The sequence below is a fragment of the Furipterus horrens genome, unplaced genomic scaffold, assembly GCF_987537825.1.
Source record: "Furipterus horrens unplaced genomic scaffold, mFurHor1.1.pri manual_scaffold_33, whole genome shotgun sequence".
Taxonomy (NCBI): domain Eukaryota; kingdom Metazoa; phylum Chordata; class Mammalia; order Chiroptera; family Furipteridae; genus Furipterus; species Furipterus horrens.
The window spans coordinates 234,002-253,883 of record NW_028327203.1 but is presented as its reverse complement, the minus strand read 5'-3'; the positions used below and the strand labels follow the sequence as shown (position 1 = coordinate 253,883).

Sequence of the window (19,882 nt, the reverse complement as noted above, 5' to 3'; positions counted from 1 at the left end):
GCCGCCCCTCCGAAGGCCTCTCCTACCTCCACCGCCACTGGGACCGCCTCCTCCGCCGCCGCCGCTCCTGCCGCCCCTCCGACAAGTTCTCCTACCTCTTCCGCCGCTGGGACCGGGGCCGGCAGCGGCTGGAGCGGTAGCAGCGGCGGCGGCGGAGGTAGGAGAGGCCGTCGGAGAGCCGGTGGCGGGCGGCGCGGGGTCGGTGGCGCCGCCTGTCGGATCAGCGGCGGCGTCTTTGACAGAAGCGGGGACGGCGGCGGAGGTGCTACCGGCGGGAGGGCCCGGAGCGGCGGCGGAGGAGACGGGAGCGGGGGCGGCGGGAGAGCCGGTGGCCCATAGCACCTCAGCCGCCTCCCCAGCTCCGGCTCCCGGCGCTCCCGCCGCCGCGGCCGCCGACGCGGTCCCACCGCTGCCTCCCTCCCGGCTCACGCCGCCGCCGGGGCCGGTCCCACCGCAGCCGCCCTCCCGCTCACGCCGCCGCCGCCGCCGCCGCCGCTCCGGGCGCTCACACCGACCGCACCTCGGCCGCCGCACCCCCTCCTCCGCTCCCGCCACCGGCGCTCCCGCCCCCGCCGCCCCTCCGACGGCCTCTCCTACCTCCGCCGCCGCTGGGGCCGTCGTCGCCGCCGCTCCCGCTCCGGCCGCTGCCACCCACCGCCTCCTCCACCGCCGCAGCTGAGAGTACTCTGCGGGCCCCACAGCAGCCCACCCAACCTGAAGGATCCATCGCCGCGCCCCACCTTACGCAAGTGACCTTACGCGGCTGTCCAGACGCCCCGTCCACACGTACGCGTGCGCAGATGACCCCACGTGGGCACGTACGCGTGCGCGGATGACCCCACGTGCGCGTGCTCGCAGATGACCCCTCGTATGGAGGCGTGGTCGGCGCAGGGCTCAGGAGGGGCGTCCGCTGCGGTGCGCGGGCGGCGAGCTCTCAGCGAGGACAGCGGAAGGGGGCGGCGCGGGCGCGCTCTGTTCCAGAACGGCGGGAGGAGGACGAGTGACTCGGAGGCTTCCAGGTGCAGGCCTGGAGGGGTGCGACGGGCGGAGGTGAAGGCGGGGCTGCGGTCCCGGCAGGTCGGGGTGGCGGTGAGGAGAAGCCCAGGTGAGAAGGCGGACGGAGGCGCGTCTGGAAGGAGGGCCGGAGCCCTGTGAGCCGTGCGGGAAGAGGTGGGCCGGGGAGAAGGCTGGACCGGAGACGTCCGCGGCACGCGGTGAGAGGGGGAAACTGGAGGCGGGGTGGGGGGAGGGCCCGGGCAGAACTGGGGGGAATAGGAGCGGATTGAGGCCTGCGGAGCGGAGACCTGTCGGTGGGCGGAGGTGACAGAGGCCCCGAGAGGCTGGAAGGAGAGCTGGGGAGGCAGGGCACGGGACAAGGGGCCCGCCGCTCCCACAGGTTTGGGGGTTCCTTCCCCGTGCGGAGGAAGAGGGAGCAGAGCGAAGCAGCGTCGCCGCAAACCGGCCCTCCCTCCAGGCCTCAGCCGTGACCGGGGCGGGAGGGCAGGTCGGGCGGGTTTGCGCAGCTGGCGCCGGCTGGGGGTTCACGGCGCTGTGCTGGCCAGGGCCGCCGGGCTGCTGCTCTTTTCTCCCGGGAAGGAGAGAGACGGGGACCCTGGCGCCCCGGGAGCGTGGTCAGGAGCGCAGGACTTCTCCGGTTGCCAGCGGAGCCGGAGGAGGGAGGGAGCGTTGAGCCGTGCTGCCCCCTGGGGGCCGAAGCGGGCGCTCTGGACGTGCGGGCGAGGGGCCGGGGCCCGCGCGCGGCGTCTGGGCAGCGGGCTCGTGGCGTGGGCGCTGTGCTCTCCAGACCGTTCTCCTGCTGCTCCGGGGCCGGGAGGGAGACGTCCTGGGGTTCGTGTCTCCACTGCAGCTGGAATGTCCCCCAAGGAATGGATGTAAGCAGGACGGCTAGAAGGGGACCCAGGGCCCGGCTGAACTGTGCGGCGCAGGCCGGTGCGGCAGGGGGCGCCCGACCGCCCCCGTGTCCCAGGGTTCTCCCGTGCGCCTGCGTCTCGCTGGTCCCCGGGCTGGCTCTGTGTTGTCAGGCCGCGTCCGTGGCTCCGCGCGGTGCCGCTGGGCCGAGGTGCTTCACCGGCTTCTGCAGCCCCGGGGGGCGCCTCCGGGGACCGGGAGGCGCAGGGGGGCGGCGGGAGCGTCATCTACAGAGGGCCCGCAGAGTCGGCTTGGTGAGGACATTCGTGGGGTTTTGAGGTTTTTGTGTGGCGTCAGGGAGAGTTTGGGTGAGGGTTAGGCGGACAGAACACAGGCTTGTTTGTGTTTTGCTGCAAATGATGGACAGATTTAGGCGATTTGAGACTTAGTAAACACGTCTTGTGGAATATTAAAAATGTGTGCTGTGAATAAGTAATCTCTAGAAGTGATCGAATTTGTTTATCAGTGTCAACCTAAAGAATACTGGTGTCCCAGAGAATTGACAATTTCTTACTCTTAGTTTTCACAAGGAATTAAAATTTTTTAAAGGTTAAGAATTCAAGTGAAAGGTCCAGAAAAAAGCCGTAAAGTACTGTGTGTAAGAGAAAGGTATTGAGATACGGGCATGTATATTTCAGAGAAATGTAATTAAGTTTGTTCTAAGTGAGGCTGGTTGTGCCAGAGTGGACAGAGGAAAAGCAGGACAAAAGCTGAATGTCAGAAGGAAAGTGGAAGGTCCGTGATGAGAAATGCAGAGAGAGGACGTTTTCTATACGGTGAAGCCGAATACGATGGGACGAAATTCCATTAAGTAAATGAATGTAAATATGAAAAGTGAGCTGACGTAGAAGCACGGTTCAGTTCTATTTTATTTTGTTGAAATGACAATAATTTTTCCATATTGTGTAGCACCAGATAAGGTAGTATGAGAGTTTTTCTGCCTATAAAAGAGATACTATGTTTCCTTAAAATGTTTCTGCTTCATATCGTTTCAGTCAGGTCTTTGATTACTAAAGAAGACAGTCTTCTGCATCCTAAGAACGGAAGATGTGATAATCACATACTGACCCAGAGCTGCTGTCACAGGACCCCTGCTCTCTCAGGTAAGACCCCTCCTGACACTCACAGGACTCAGAGGGGCAGTGACTGGACACCCCACACTCCCTGCCAGGACTCAGAGCTAACATTCCAGCACCCCCTAATCTCTCATGCTGGACTCCTCCACACCGTCCCATGGCCAGGGCTCCGTACTCTCTCCGGTAAGACCCCTCCCGGCACTCAGAGAATCCACGGCTGAAGTGACAGGAGTCTCTATGCAGGCAGAGAGAGTGGAACCCCCCACAGGCTCAGATGCACACTCCAGGAAATGCTCTTCCCTGCTGCCATCTAGTGCACATCCTGAGACCGGCGCCTATGTACTCAGCAGCAGCTCTTACCATTTTGCAAGGGCAATATGAATCTCCAAGGCAACTCACGCCACACCTTGCTCGGGATGTCTTACAGACGCATCCGTCGTGGTAGGGCCCGCAGTACCTGTGGCAGGACCCGCTACTCTCACGTGACACTCCTCTCCATGGTGGCTCGGGGGATAGTGTTGCAGCTACATAGGTGAGATGGAACGCTCTGAAGCCGTGTATAAAGTAAGGAAAGGATTTTAATAATGACCAGGAGTTGGGCAGACCCTGAGCCGGTCTCTAACATGCTCCAACCTGCAATGGAGTCTAAAACGCGGAGTTTTTATACTGATGAGGCCCCCTTTGCTGCTTCTTTGGCGGGAAACGGCCTTAGGAAGAGGGGGCTGGGCAGGACTGCAGGAATGTCTTGGCAGTAACAGGAACAGAAATTGGCAAGGCTATAAGGTTATCTCTGGTGGCAGCATAGCTCTTCAGCCAGGGACGAACTCCCTGCGAAGCAATCTGTCTTCAAAGGGCTAGACATTCTGCAAAGCACAACCTTCACAAATGTTCTAAACCAGACACAAGTAAATGGAAGGTGATAGAGGCTGAGGTCCTTTTAGCTTGTAAATCACCAATTGCTACACTCCTTCTGACATTCCTCTCTTCAAGGCTTTTTAGCAAGTCCTTGCTACTTTTTACAAAGAACATCTGAAGCCCCTACGTGTTTACGTATTTAGCAGACCTTTGAAACTTTTTACAGGGACTATTTGGTGCCCCTACAACAAGATCCACTATTCTGTCTGGTGCGACCTTTCCCCAAACTAACAAGACATACAGCTAGTTTGACCAGACCCCCAGTTCTCCCAGAGAGAGCCCCCTGTTCACAATCACAGAACTCAGAGCTGAAGTGACATGGCCCCTTACTCTGTCAGGTGGGAGCCCCTCCTCATACTCATAGGACCCTGAGCTGATGTCACTGGACCCGCTATTCTTTCTGGGTGAAACCCCTCACCACATTCACCGGACCCAGAGCTGACGTGACACAACCCCTTTTTCTCTCTGATGGGACTCCTTCCAGTGCTCACAAGATGCAGCGCGATTTTCAGAGGACCCCCTACCCTCCCAGACTGGCCGCCTCCACTCACAGGACCTTCACCTGATGTCACAGATCTTGCTCTACTCTAGGGTGGAACTCCTCATCATAGTAATAAGACTCCACACCGAAACAACAGGGCGCCTCACTGTCTCTGGTGGGTCAGCCAACGACCACAGGAGCAAAGGCTGAAGTTACCGTACCCTCTGCCGTCTCAAGTGTGACCGTACCCGACAATCACAGGACCCAGAGCTGATGGGACAGGATGACCTACACTGTAAGGGAGGGGCCCTTCCCCACACTCAGGAGACCCAGAGCTGATATGACAGAAACCACTGTTCCCGCTGGTGGGACTGTTTTCCAAACTGATAGGAGACAGAGCCAATGTGACCGGACACCCTACTCTGTCTAGTCAGACCCCTCCCCGCAGTCACTGGACACAAAGGTGAAAGGTCAGGACATTCCATTTTACAGGGAGACACCTTTCTGACCCTCACAGGACACAGTTGTGTAGTAACAGGACACTCCAGCCTCTCATGTGTGATCCTCTCCACATTCCAATGACCCAGACCTGATGTCACAGGACCCACTATGCTCTCAGGTGGGGCCCCTCCCCTTGCTCATAAGCCCCAGAGCTGACCGGACACAAGCTTTGATTTTCTTTGGCGAAGACCCAGAGCTCGCATTACAGGGCTCCATGCTCTCTTAGTTAATACTTCTCCCAACAGCCAGAGGACCCAGGGCTGATGTGGCAGGTCGCCCTGCCGTGTCAGAGTGGGGCCCCTTTGTACACTCTGCTGCACACTGCCTGCCATCTAGTGCGCATCTGTGGAATAACAGCCGAGACGAGGCCGCCAGGAAATGCTCTTTTTCGTTGCCATCTTGTACATCTTGGGAATAGCACCTTTTTTCGAAGCATCTGCTCTTATAATTTTGCAAGGAGACTTGAAGCCCCAAGGCACCTTACACCACCACTAGCTAAGTATGTTGTGTACACCCGTGTTTCCATTCCAATTCTAATACTCTTCTGCACGTGGTGTTTCTGACTCTCATGTGAGTGAGGTTCCCATGCCTACGTATGTCTAAAATTTGGTTATTTTCATTGGCTAATCTGTGTCATACCTATTGGGTTATTGGACCAGCCTAAAGATTCTTGAGGTTAGAGGAAAGATTGCTTCTCCACCACGTAGGCAAGCGAGCAGTGAGGTATTTAATAGGTAAATTTGGGGAGTACATATATGTCACCATTTCCTTAAGTAAGGTTTAGCAATTTAGCTAAAGCAACTTATTCTCAAAACTGAGTGATTATGTCAGTGAAATATGGAACAAGGCACCATTTTAGCTTGTGGCTATAAACCTTTTATTCAAACTTTCAAAGGTGGTAATGAAGGGGGCCAGAATTTTCTACTCGGCATGTTGATTTTAAACTGGCTGTTAAGAAAGGAAAGACTGAGAAATTACTTATGTTTATCATCTCAGTTCTTCCTAAGCAGTTTAATGGCCAAAATTTGGTTTAGGAAAAGAGCTTTAGCACAATCACCTTAGCTTGAGACAGTAATAGTCCTAGCAAAAGCCCGTCCACCCTCTTATCTTACTTCTTGTGTGTTATAGTCTTTGGGGGGTCGCCGAACAAAAATTAACCTGCCAGGTATGCTGCCTTTTTTCTAAATTAACCTGAATGTACCCATTTCACCATTAAAGTCCAAGACTCTGTTCTTCCGTTTTCCAAAATGTCCTTTATACCCGATATCACCTCATTGTGTTTGGCATTCATTTCAATATGAATTCCCCTTGTGCATGTATTAAACATTGAGTATCTCCTCTTAATCTGATTGTGCGAGTTTAACTATTATCTCAGGTGTCAGAATTTAGAAGGTATGACAAAAGTAGTTTTTAATCTCCCACAGTTTTGGTGAGCCGGCGCGGTGACATTCATGGCAGGGACACTTAACTTCTGGAAGGTGCAGCAGCCGAGAGATCATGGACATCTCTGGCAAAAGTAAGCACTATTTTTTCTTGTTGTTGCTCGTCTTTTTGGTTTATTTCTGCAGGGTTTGGCGTTATTTAGTAATTCTGTGAGTTATTTTCCTCTCTTGTACATTTACATTGGCTTGAAAAATATTTGTGACACTAGCTGCTCCGACTTAGTGAGTCACACGAGCTCTTCATTAACTCTCAGCTCTGCTCACAGGGTGAGGACTTGGTTCTGCTCCTGCATCTGGCCCCTGGCAACTGGGGTCCATTGTCCAGCTCCAGCTCTGGAGTCTGGCTATGGGTTCTTGCTTACAGATGTGGATTCTGTCTCCAGGGTCCGTGGCCCGGGGTCGAATCTGTATTTGGCTGTGTGTCTGGGAGCTGGGGTCTCTTTGGGTGTGTCTTTGTGCGCTGGGTTTGTGTGTGGGGTCCACGTGCAGTTCTGGCTCATGAGTCTGATGTATGGAAGCTGGTGTCCAGAGTTCGCTGTCAGTCTCTGGTGTCTGGTGTCTGGCATTCAGGGTCCACGGTCTGGCTTGGGTCTTGGAGAGAGTTTTTGGATTGGGGCAGGGGTCTGGGGTTCAGCTTTTGGTTCTGAGTCTGCTCCAGGGTCCAAGGTCCAGGGTCCTGAGTCCAGGGTCTGTGTCTGGAGTCCTGAGTGTGTGTGAACTGACACCAATTCAATGTCGACAGGCGTTCCAGAGGTGGGGTGCGTTGAAGAAGGAAAGCTTATTGAGTGCAAATAGCTCGGTTTTGGTACAGAACGTCTGTGAGTGGGTGCACAGCCGTTAAGAAACCCAGGATTGTTACGGGTGAGTTGTGAAGCGGCACTGCCGCGGGTCAACTCAGTGGTGCCGCTTCTCAGTTATGGAGCGTCACGGCTGTGGGACAGCCCGGGGACAGACTCCCTCAGGCTGCGGTTCTCAGCTCTTCGCTATTTATGTGAGTTCTGTTCCCATCGTTTCCTCTTTGCTCTGCCACCTTGGCACAGAAAGCAGCACAAGTTTGCAAAGGAGCCCCTCTGGGTGACAAGATCAGTGCAGGTGAGCAAACAAAAGGCTTCTGGTGTGGTTATTTTTAAATTATGCCATGTTTTCCTCTAGAACTCCTTTTTACCCAAACCGAGAAAGCCTTTCTTTGTTGCAGGTTACTTACATTATCTAGGAGAATAAAAATGTATTCAAAATCCTACCCAAACAGGTTAACTGCTACTGTTATAAGTTTAGACCCTTCAAGACATCTCTACTTGCATAATTATATTCTTCTGCTTCCTCTGGATTTAATTTTTGTTACTCTGGGTTTGTGATATGATGCAAACCTTGTGAATTCCCATAGGTTCTTAAAATATTACTTCTGTCTTAACTATATTTTTTAGATTTTACTTATTTATTTTCAGAGAAAGGGAGGGAGGGAGAAAGAGAGGTAAAGAAACTTGGATGTGTGAGAGAATCATCCATCGGTTGCCTCTCTCATGCCCCCAACAGAGGATCCGGCCACGGCCCAGGCATGTGAAGCAACCGGGAATCAAACCTGCATCCTTTTGGTTCGCAGGCCAGCGATTAACTCACCAAGCCACACCAGCCAGGGCTCCAGTAGGTTTTAATGCATTTCTTCTTATTATTCAGTTCCAATTATTTTTAACTACAACTGCGATTTATTTTGAGAGTTATTTAGAAGTGTATTTCATATCTTTTAAATGTAGGGATTTCTACTTACCATGTATTACTGATTACTCTGTTAACTACAATGAGAACAAGAAACTCACTTTATATAATTTCAACCCTTTGAATTTGTTTGAAACCTGCTTCAGACTACAATAGGGTCAGTGTAACAGACGTTCCAGGCGTGCATCTCTGCTGTCATCTCTTGTTCATTTTGGGAATCACAGCGTCGTGCAGGTCAGCGGGGAAAGTTGTGTGCGCTTGGTTGTCTGTGAATGTTGACTCCAGTTTGCTGCTCACGTTCCTTATATCCTTACGGAATTTTCTGAGGGGGTCTATTGTTTCTTAACGAGGTATGCGCTATCCCTAATGATTATAAATTCTTCTTTGTATCTCTTCTATATAATTTGAGTTTATTATATTGAGTATGTTGTGAATGTGGATCTTCCTGGTAAATTAAACTTATTTATATGAAGTGCTCTTCCTTTCTAGTATTGCTTTTTGCATCGAAGTCTGCTGGATGGTATTATGTCATTTTCACTTGGTATGTTTGCCTGATACAGGGTGAGACAAAAGTAGGTTTAGAGTTCTGAGTACAAGAAACAAAATTTATTGTTTTATTATTATTCAGTGTTCATACTATTAAACCTACTTTTGTACCATCCTGTATGGCTTTTCCCATTCTTTCACTTTCAGTCTTTTTGTACACTGTGTTTTAGGTGATTGATGTTTTTGCCCAGTTTTTGTCTTGTCTTTTTATTCTGTGAATAAGTTCTTTTACAGAGTAGTCTTTAATTTTATAAATTATACATTATAAATCCATTTCTTCATGAAACTTCATGTCCAAAAGTATACCTGATTCCTGGCTGATTTTGTTTAAACAGATCACTAAAAATCCAACTTAGAGATGAGGGGCGGGGCCTGTCTTAAGGTGAAAGGCGGAATCGGGCTGGAGGTGAGAGGCAGGGTCAGGCCAAGGCTGTGGGTCCGCGCTGGGTGGGAGGCTCATTGAGGCTGGCAGGCCTGAGGTGAGGGCAGTTGTGGAGGAGAGATGAGCAACTAGGTGGTCCTGAGATCAGGCGCTGCCCGCCGCCTGTCTCCGTGGGTCATGAAATGACACTCATGGCCAAAGGTGATGCAAGCAGTGAAATCCAGGGAGGTCAGGTGAGCTGCGTGCAGGTATGAGGTGAGGGGATTGGGGAGCGGCTACAGCCAACCTGTAAGGAGCAGAAGAGGGTGGCCAGAGTGTTTGTGGGGTACACATCTCAGGTCCCAATTTAAGCGACACTTCCTGTGGGACAACTTTTCTATTTCAATATAGATACTACATTTAGAGAGAACTTTGGTTAAATAGGTATCATCATTCTTTTATCCAAGAACTTGATAATGCTTTTCAGTTGTTAAAGTGTCTGTTATTGGGTAGCATTTTCCAATTTTGTTCATGCAGATCTTGTGCATGGTTGTTAAGTTGATTCCCAGGTTTTTCATTGTTTACATGTTTTGTTGTTAGTTTTTTTAAAAATTATATCTTTAACTTACTATTTCTAGAAATAAAATTTATTGCAGCATGTTATGTCCCCTTCATTGTAGTAAATTCTATTTGTAATACGTTTTAGTTGATTCCCATTAATTATCAATGTAAATATGCTATCACTCAACAATGATCATTACATTCTTGTAAGCGTATATGATGTAGGAATAGTTAAAACATGTAAGAAAAGAGAAAATGAGGTTCTGTTAGGAGCTAGAAAATATTTTCTGTTAGTCACAAATATCTCCACGACTAAAGAATAGAGTAACATCATTCTTAGCATTTTAAACTAGGCCATAGCCTGGACACATGGTATTATAGAAATCCAAAGTACTTTGTTAGTGGAAACGTGCTCCAGGTAGGCTCTCTGAGGAACACACGACATAACAAAGGTCCACACTTTGAAAGAGGAAAACTTTTGATGGTGAATTCCGGAATCCAAAAGAGTAAGGCCGTTTGTTCTAAGTGACATTATGAAACAGTTATTCAAGTGCTTTGTGAGCAATGAAAAGAAGCAGTGACCCTCAGATGCCTACTGTGTTTATCACAGGGTATAGGAGACTGAATTGTAGTCTCCTAGGTTGTCAGATCTTGTTTTGCCTCCTACTCTTTTCAGGTGACTTCTCAGCCTGGGACAGTCCTCCCCGATATTTGCAGGACAGCTGGCCTTTTTTGTTCCGTAAGTTGCAGACTCCATGCTGCCTAATCAAAGAAAGGCAGCATTTCTGGCCTAGGAAGCAAAGTGACATGCTGTTTTAATTCGAGTGGACTCTTCATGATATGGAGCAGGGTTTCTGGACCTTTTGGGCCAGGTAATTCATTCTCCTGGGGGACTGTCCTCTGCGTAGTAGGTGCTTTTTGGCATTCATGACCTCTGTTCACTGCATGCAGATAAGACCCTCCCTTCCCCCACCCTCATGACAATCTAAAATGGCTGCAAACATTGCCTGGTGTCCCCTAGGGGGCAAAAATCACTTTTGTTTGAGAACCACTGATTTTGAAGCTTTTATCATTTTTGAAACCAGAATGATCTGGCTTTGGTATGCAGTATTATTATTTTTCCATGTCCATTATTTTCTAACTCCAACTGTGACTCATTTTGGAGACTTATTGGAAACATCTAATATAGGGATTTTCTTGTTACCTTGTTAACTGGTTTCCAGGTTAATGGCAAAGAAGGCAATAAAGGTAGTTTATGTGGCATTCGTTGGAACTTGCTTTACAGCTTTCGTCAGTTTTTGAAAAGTTCTAAGTGTGCTTGAAAATCATTGGTAATTTGTGTTGTTCGTTGCAAGTTCCTTAAACAATGAGAAAAATAAAAATTACTCAGAATGCTACACTGAGAGGTAAAAACTAAAATAAAATAAAATTGTAATCATTTTATGTATGTACCCTTCCAGACATGTGTGCAGTCAGTGTTTCCTTCCGTTTCCACTGGATTTCATTTGCTATTTTAGGTTCCTAATACGAGTGCAGAAATGCTCACACGTCCGTCCTCCAAGGGTTGTGTGACGCTTACCGCTGGTAGCGATGGGGCTTGGCCAGCGCCGCGTGGCACCCCTAAGTTGGCGAAGTCAGAGCACATCCAGGGGTCCCCTACTTGACCTCAATCCTCCTCCACTCCCCCTTCCTCCCCGCCCCAGGGTCGGCCCACGTGTGTGCTTCAGCCAGCCCTGTCTTGAGAAGGTTATCATCTCGTGGTGAAGAGAAGTGAGCAGATCAGTGACTGCATGTAGACAGCATAGAATGACCGGTGTCCTGGTATGGATGCGTGTACACACACACACACTCTCTCACACACAGACACAGACACACTCACACACACACACGCTCAGACACAGACACACACACTCACACACACACTCAGACCCAGGCACACACTCATACTCTGGGGAAGGAGAGGAAGTTAATCTCTGTCTTCAAGGTGCTCTCAGTCTAGTGGGAGAGATCGCAGAAATAACTACACCCTGCGACGTGCTGAAAGGAAACAGCCTCGCTGGCAGGAGGGGACAGACCTTCCGGTCTCCACTTAGCAGCTCAGGGTGTCAGTCTCTCCACGTCCTGCCCTCCCTTGTTGTCCTTCATCTCCTAGGTGTAGCCTTCTGGGGAAGATGTCGCGTGGTCTCAGTGTGCGTTTATCTAATTACTAGTGATGCGCGGCATCATTTCACGTATTGTCCGTTTCTGTATTTTTTAGTAGGAAGGAAATGCCTGTTTACACCCTTTGCCATTTTTAAATGGATTCATCTATCATTTTATTGTTGAGCTGTAACTGTTTAAAAAAGATTCTGGGCTACTATCTCCTTATCAGATACTTGATCTGCAAACCTATTCTTCTATGCCCTAGGCTGTTTTACTTTATTGGTGGTGTCCTTTGAATCATAATTTTTAAACTTTTGACAAAGCCCAGTTTATCTTTTTTTCCCCTTGTGTTGATTCTGTCTTTGGTGTTTTATCTGAGGAATCATTACCTACTCTAAGGTCAAAAAGTTTTACACCCATGATTGATTGGATTTTAAGATCGGTGTGTTAATTTCTGCATAATAGGCAGCTTGGATTATCTAGGGAAACCAGTTGAGGAAGTGTTGTCACTTTAACAATATTAAATCTTCCTGTCCATAAACATGAGTTTTTATTTATTTAGGTGTAATTCAGTTCCTTTCAATGATGTTTTGTAGATTTCAGGGAACAGATCTTCCAGTATTTTCTTGAAATGTTTCCTAAACACTTTATTCTATTTGGTGCTATTATAAATGGAATTGTTTTTCTAATTTCCTTTTCAAATTGTTAATTTCTAGTATATAGAAAGACAATGGGTTTTTGTATATTCATTTTATATCCTTCAAGCTTTGTTTTTATTATAAAATACCAAGTAATTTACATTGTAATTGAATTTTGTTATGCTCTATTGAATTTTTGGGTTGTTTGAATGTATTTCTTTGCTCCAATAGTCTGAGTTTTTTGTTTGTTTTCTTGTTTCTTTTAGAATTCCTTATGATTTTCCACATACAAGAACCTGTCATGTAGAAGTAGATAGTTTCACTTCTCCCTCTCCAATCTAGATGCCATTATCTTCTCTTTTCTTTTTATTGATTTTTTCAGGTGACATTGGTCAATAAAATTATGTACGTTAAAGGTGTACAATTCTATAACGCATTTTAGGTATATTGTAGTGTGTGTTCACCACCCCAAATCAAGTCTTCTTCCATCACTCTTTATCCCCCAGTGACCTTCTCCTACCCCTCCGCACCCTGCTTTTTCTCTGGTAATCACCACAGTGTGGTCTGTGTCTATGAGTTTGTTTGTCTTTTTGCTTAACCCCTTTATCTTTTTCACCCAGTCCCCCAATGCCCTCTCCCTGACAGCTGTCAGTCTATTTTCTGGACCAAGGAGTCTCTTTCTGTTTCGTTTGTTAGTATATTTTGTTCATTAGATTCCACATGAAGGTGAAATCATATGGTACTTGTCTTCCTCTGACTGGCTTATTTCACTTAGATAACATTCTTCAGCTCCATCCATGCTGTCGCAAAGGGTAAGATTTTCTTCTTTTATATGGCCGATTAGAATTCCATTGTGTAAACGTACCACGGCTGTTTTCTCCTGTCGTGTACTGACGGGCACTTGGGCTGCTTCCATGGCTCGGCGATCGTAAACAATGATGCGATAAACACGGGTGCGTGTATTGTTTCAAATTAGTGTTCTGGGTTTCTTCAGATATATTCCCAGAAGTGAGATGACTGGGTCAGAAGGCAGATGCATTTTTACTTTTTTGAGATAACTCTACACTGCTTTCCACAGTGGCTGCATCGATCTGCATTCCCACCAAGAATGCACAAGGGTTCCTCTTTCTGCACATACTCAGAAGCACTTGTTACCGATTTCTTGATGGTGGCCATTCTGACAGGTGTGAGGTGGTATCTCACTGTGGTTTTAATTTGCATTTCTCTGATGATTAATGAAGTTGAGACTTTTTTCAGATGTCCATTGGCCATCTGTGTGTCCTCTTTGCAGAAGTGTCTATTGAGAATCATTGTCCATTTTTTAAATTGGATTGTTTATTTTGGTGGTAGTTGTGGAGTTTTTAATAAATTTTAGATATTAACCCCTTATCGGAAGTACCTTTGGTGAATATGTTATTCCATTCAGTAGGTTGATGGTTTCCTTTGCTGTGCAAAAGTTTTTAGTTTGATGTATTAAATAGTTGGGGTGTTTTTTTTTTCTTCTTCTTCTTTTTATCCCTTGCCTGAAGTGATGTATCAGAAAAAAAAATATTGCTACAGGAAATGCCTGGGATTTTCCTCCCTATATTGTCTTCTTGGATTTTTATGGTTTTCAGTCTAACACTTAAGCATTTTATCCATTTTGAGTTTATTCCTGTGTGTGGTATGAGAGGTGATCTAGTTTCACTTTTTTGCACATATCAGTACAATTTTTCCAGTGCCATTTATTGAATAGACTCTCCTTACTCATTGTATGATTTTGTCTCTTTTGTCAATAGATTAATTGGCCAGATAGGTGTTGGTTAATTTCTGGGCTCTCCTATTCTGTTCCATTGATCTAGGTATCTGTTTTTAGGCCAGTTCCATGCTGTTTGATTACTCTGGCCTTGTCCTATAGTCTCACGTCAGGTAGTGTGGTTCCCAAAACTTTTGTTCTTTCACAAGATTTTTGAAGCTAGTCAGGGTCTTCTGTGGTCCATATAAGTTTTAGGAATATTTGTTCTACTTTAGGGAACACTTTTTGTATCTTGATAGGAATTGTGTTGAATCTATAGATTTCTTTGGGTAGTATGGACATTTCAATGATATTAATTCTCCCTATCCATGAGCACAGTATGTGCTTCCAGTATTTGTACCATCCTCAGTTTTGTTCTTCAATGTCTTATAATTTTGTGAGGACATACCTTTTACAATCTTGGTTAGTTTTATTCCTAGGTATTTTACTCTTTTTGAAGCAATTGTGAGTGGGATTGTTTTATTCATTTTCCTTCTGTCAGTTTCTTATTTGCATATAAAAACGCAACTGATTTCTAAATATTAATTTTTTATCCTGCTAGTTTGCGGAATTCATTTATCAATTCTAAGAGTTTCTTAGTGGAGCACTTGGGGCTCTCTATGTACAATATCATGTCATCTGCAACTGAAGACAGTTTGACCTCTTCCTTTCCAATTTGGATGCTTTTTACTTCTTCTAGTCAAATTGCTGTGGCTAGGACTTCCAGTGCCATGTTGAATAAGAGAGGAGAAGTGGATATCCCTGCCTTGTTCCTGATCCTAAGGGAAATGTTTGTCGTTTTTGCCCATTGAGTATGATGCTGGCCTCAGGTTTGTCATCTATGGCCTCTATTATGTTTAGGTATGTTCCCTATGTGCCCACTTTGCTGTGAGTTTTCTTCATCAAAATTGGTGCTGGATTGTATCATGCTTTTTCTGCATCAATTGATATGGTCATGTGGTTTTTATCCTTCATTATGTTGATGTGGTTAATCACATTTATGGATTTGTGAATGGGGCACCAACCTTGAATTCCTGGAATAAATCCCACTTGATCATTGTGTGTGATCTTTTTGAGGCATTGCTGTATTTGATTTGCCAATATTTTGTTGATGATTTAGCATCTTTGTTCATCAGGGATATTGGCCTATGATTTTCTTTCTTTGAGAAATAAGTCATTTAAAGAAAAACAAAACAGTAAAACTGTCACTCTTTGCAAATGACATTAGACTACATAGAAAAACTCAAGAGAATCAAACAAAAAATGAATAGAATTAATAAAAAAATTCAGTGAGATATCAAAATGCAAAGTTAATATATATAAATGTGTCACATTTGTATAAAATAACAAAACAATGTGAAGATGAGTCCTCAGTGGTGTGAACAAGTGGGTTGGGCATCAGCCTGCAAATTGAAAAATCGCTGGTGTGATACACACTCAGGGTACATGCCTGGGTTAAGGGCCAGGTACCAGCCTGAGGGCCTGTGAGAGGCATCCAGTCCACGTTTTTCTCATACACCAATGTGCCTCTCCCTCTCTTTCTCCATTTCTTCCTCTCTCTCTAAAAAATAAATAGATGAAAACTTTCAAAAATCTGAAGAAGAAATAAGTTCAATAATAGCATTTACAACTACATGAAAAAGAATTAAATGCCTGGAAATTAACATAATCAAAGATGTGAGAGGTGCTTGAATCAAAGTTATATGACATTGAAGAAAATTTTGACTAGAACATGAGAGAACTAGAAGAATAGTTTATGCTCACAGAGTAGAAAGGTTAAATTTTTAAAAATGACCATACTTTCCAAAGCAATTTACAGGCTTAATGCAGTATTTGTTAAAATACCAATTTTATTCTTCTCAAAAATTTGAACAAATAATTTTAAAATTTATATGGAACAACAAAAGATCCCAAATAGCCAAAGCACTCCTGAGAAGAAAAAAAGAAGCAAAAACTTGGAGGTATCACGAAACGAGATCTGAAACCACACTACAAAGAAATAATAATCAAAACAGGATGTCATTGGCAAAAAAAAAAAAAAAAATCCCACAAAGATTAATGGAAATAATAGAGAGCCCAGAAACAAACCCTGCCCCATATGGACAAGTCGTGTATGACAAAAGATGTAGAAATCTACACTGAAACAATGACAGTTCCTTCAAGTGATCTTGAGAAAACACGACAAATACATGCCAAAAATAGACCTAAACACTCTCTTAAACACTATACAAGAATACTCTTAAACTGAAGCCAGCCCTACACAATTTTCCCAGAATCCCAACTGACACCAACCGTGCCCACCTATTTCTGTCTTTAAGCCGATTGCAGATTTTCCCACATCTGTTTACCTTCCAGTTGACACCAGCCTTGCTCACAGTCTGCAGTCCAACTGATGATGGCCCCAACAGTGTGATCCCAAACAACCTCTCTTCTTATCATGTTTCTTCACACCTCATTTTTTAAAAAAGCTCAAAACCTGAGATCACAAGTGTTAGCACCAGTGTTGGAACACCCCTCTTACTCATGTAAAACCTTCAAAGAAGATGTCCCAGGGAGAAACATTAGAGATTCTCACTCCCAGTTGTCTAAGACTGGGTCTCATTTATGGCCTCAGCTCTTCCCAGCTTTCCACCTGGGACAGCATCTGTCTCTCTGGTTAATGGCCCCTGGGCCATGCTACCAAGCTTTCTGTCCTCCTGAGCCTCACACCCCTCATGCCATAGTTCTGGAATCACATGACAAAATGTAGCAACTCGGAATTTTTACCAAATTCCTCACACAGGACACAGCTTTGCCCCATCACAGAGCCACATCCACAGGCTACAGTGCCTTCAAACTTATACATATTTTGAAGACTAAAGGACAGCAAGCACTTCGTATGCATCTGCATTGGGGCTTTTCAAGGAGAGCAACTATTGACATTGTAGGTCAGAGTGTTCTTGTTCTGGACGGCCATCAACCGAATCAAAGAATATTCATTGGGTCCTTTAACACAACCCAAAATATGGTAGTCCCCAAGTCCCCAAAATTGGTATTAAAAAAGGAGAAGAGACGGAAAGAGAAAGGGGAGAGGCAAAGAGAGATAAAATAAAAGATTGAAACAGAAGTAAAAAAAGGAAAACTCAAAAAAGTTTATGAGAGAAAAGTGACATTATCGTTAAATACAACTTGCACGTGACTTCATATCACCTGGCTGTATCGTGTGCTGGAGTATGTGGTTGGCAATCACTCAGTGGTGATACAGAGATGTGCATATCAGGAGGCAGGGTCCACTCGGAGCCATTGTGGCGTCTGCCCATCATGCAGGCCCACATGACACACAAGGTCTGATCCTAAGTATGACAGGACAACATAAAAGGCTTATATGAAATAAAGGATAATACCTTTGCTTTCCTAACTTCAACCTCTTTAAGGGGAAGACCTAAAAATGTGGCCCAGGGCAGTATGACCCTCTTAGGATCACATTGCTGAATCCCAGGCCTAAGCCCTTCTTTTAATTTTGCCATCTTTGAGTTTTGGGATCAAATCCTTGTAACAGTGGCCCACAGATAGTGTGGGTTTTATGTTATACACACCTGACAATGTATGTAGGAATTAGTCTCTTGTGTCATCTCCACTGTGCAGGTAAAGTTACTCAGGAGGGCCAGGAAGACTCATGGATTATGCGGGAAACTAAGCAAGTCAGAAATCGCAGGTCTAAATGCAGCTGTCTCTCCTGAAAGCCAGGACCCTGGATTCATTATGAAGAAGGTGTGGGGAGGGCTGTGTTGGGAATATTTGCATATTTATGGAGGTGCTGGCAGTGAGCTCTTGAAAGTTCTGAGGGGTTTACAGGCAAGTCTGATGATTGGAGAAGGCCCATGGGATAGAATGTTGAAGAAGTTGTTTCACTTCTTTGGTGATAGAACAATAAAGGTGTTAGAACCCTGGTAACCAAGCACCCACATTTCCGAGACAGGCCTCTGACTACCTGCCTTCAGTAAAGACAGTTGAGAGAGTAGGATGTTTTCCCATTGTCTCCAGACCTTCTTAGGCTTCGGCATTTGGAAAGCCTGTAATAAAATTGTTTCACCCACGGTAGACAGTGGCTCCAACCTCTTGTTTAACAGCTGTGGTCAGTGAGCAGTGAGCAGCCTTGGGTCACGTATGGCAGCTCAGGGCAGGCCACCCAAGGTAAGGCCACATCTGTCATCTCACGTGGGAACCTTCCAGCCCCTGCCACTTCTGTGTGCTGGACTGGGTGAAACTGCAGGTAATTGTTCACAGCATTCTTGAATGATTCTAATCTGTGGTGTCAGATAAAGCATTTTTTATAATTTCTGATTATTTCTATTTTTTCTGCTGGATGAGTCTTACAGGAAGCTTGTCAATTTCATATATTTTGGAAAGAATCAGCACTTGGTTTTACTAGTGTCATCTTTTGTATTTCAATTGCATTCATTTGCACTCTGATCCCTGTTATATTCGTTTCTGCTACTTAAGTATTCTTTCTGGTTTGTTCAAGAATAAATTTTAAAGTTTTTAAAAGAGTTTCTCCTGGTGAGATAAACCCGTACAACTATAAATTTTCCTCTTGTAAGTGATTTTGCTGTATCCCAGATTGAGTTAGGTTGTTTTCCAGTTTTCCTATGTCTCTAGGTAGTTTCTTTTTTTTTTTGTTATTCTCTTTGATCTGCTGGTTATTTACAAACATGTTGTTCAGATGCTTGTACTGCTCTCTGTTTTATTTTCTTGATATTTTATTTCAACTTTCCTACCAATGAGGTCAGAGAACATGGCAGATATAATTTAACATTTTGGGCTTTATTTGTGGCCTAGTACAATATCTGTCTTGGGAATTGTTTCATGTGCATTAAAAATGCATAAAATGCAAGTTTTTGCCTTAAATGATCTATAAATGTCTACCAAATCAATCTAGTCTAAAGTGGAAGGTAAGGACATTAGTATCTTAAATATTTTTAGCCTCACCTGAATATATGATTTTTAACTGAAAGGAATTTAGACAGAAAGGAAAAGAGACAGAGGAGTAGAGAAAGAGAAAGAGAGAAACTTTGATGTGAGAAAGAAGTAGTGACTGGTTCCCTTTCCTGTGCAGCTTCACTGGAATTGACCGTACAGCGTTGGTATGTGCCCTGACTGAAAATTAAACTCACTAGTCATTGGTGCAAGGGATGATGCTTAAACTAAATATGCCACCTCGCCAGGGAAAGTTCTTAAATTACTTAAAGTACTGTATTTTAAAATAACATATATTATAAAAAAGCATCTCATACCACATTTAATTTTCAAAGGAAACATGAGGAGACTTGAATTGGGTGGTGAACACACAATACAATCTACACACGCCTTATGATAGAATTGTGCACTTGAAACCTGTATAATTTTCTTAACTAATGTCCTGCCAGTACATTGAATTAAAAGTGTTAAAAATAACCTTTTGAGGTAAGTGCTTTTTAAATCATGGTGTTACAAATGAGAATACAAAAAGAGTTCACTACTTTAAATTCACATTACTCATACGTGTCAGGTTCACGTTTGAACATGACATTCCCTTCCTCACCTCTCCTGCATATCTTCCAATAGTGCAGCAGTTAAACTCAGAGAGAGTTAAAACAAACTGATAAAAGGAAATGGGGCGCTCTCGTCAGGGGTCTCTCACCAGGATTTATACAACTAACTCAGTGGAGCTCACTTTAGTGGTTTTGGCTGTACATTCTCTGAATGGCACAGGTTGGTGATCTAAAGTTGAATGTGAAGGGCACCAGGGCCAGCTCAGAAGCTAGAGTGGGAAAGAAAAGAAGTG

The 19,882-nt window shown here is 45.4% G+C and overlaps 1 long non-coding RNA gene across 4 annotated transcripts in view; it reads left to right on the top strand.

The window, feature by feature from the left end:
- The first annotated feature begins 939 nt into the window (after positions 1-939).
- Positions 940-19,882, top strand: part of LOC149990042 (uncharacterized) — a 37,231-nt gene continuing 18,288 nt past the window's right edge. For 2 of the 4 annotated variants that reach the window (XR_016508966.1, XR_016508964.1), the window contains exons 1-3: positions 940-1,105; positions 2,925-3,032; positions 6,327-6,418. This is a non-coding gene — a long non-coding RNA (uncharacterized LOC149990042). Of the gene's footprint in view, positions 1,171-2,924; positions 3,033-6,326; positions 6,419-10,201; positions 10,515-19,882 lie in introns of those variants that run through there. The other 2 variants (XR_016508967.1, XR_016508965.1) reach the window with 2 other exon arrangements.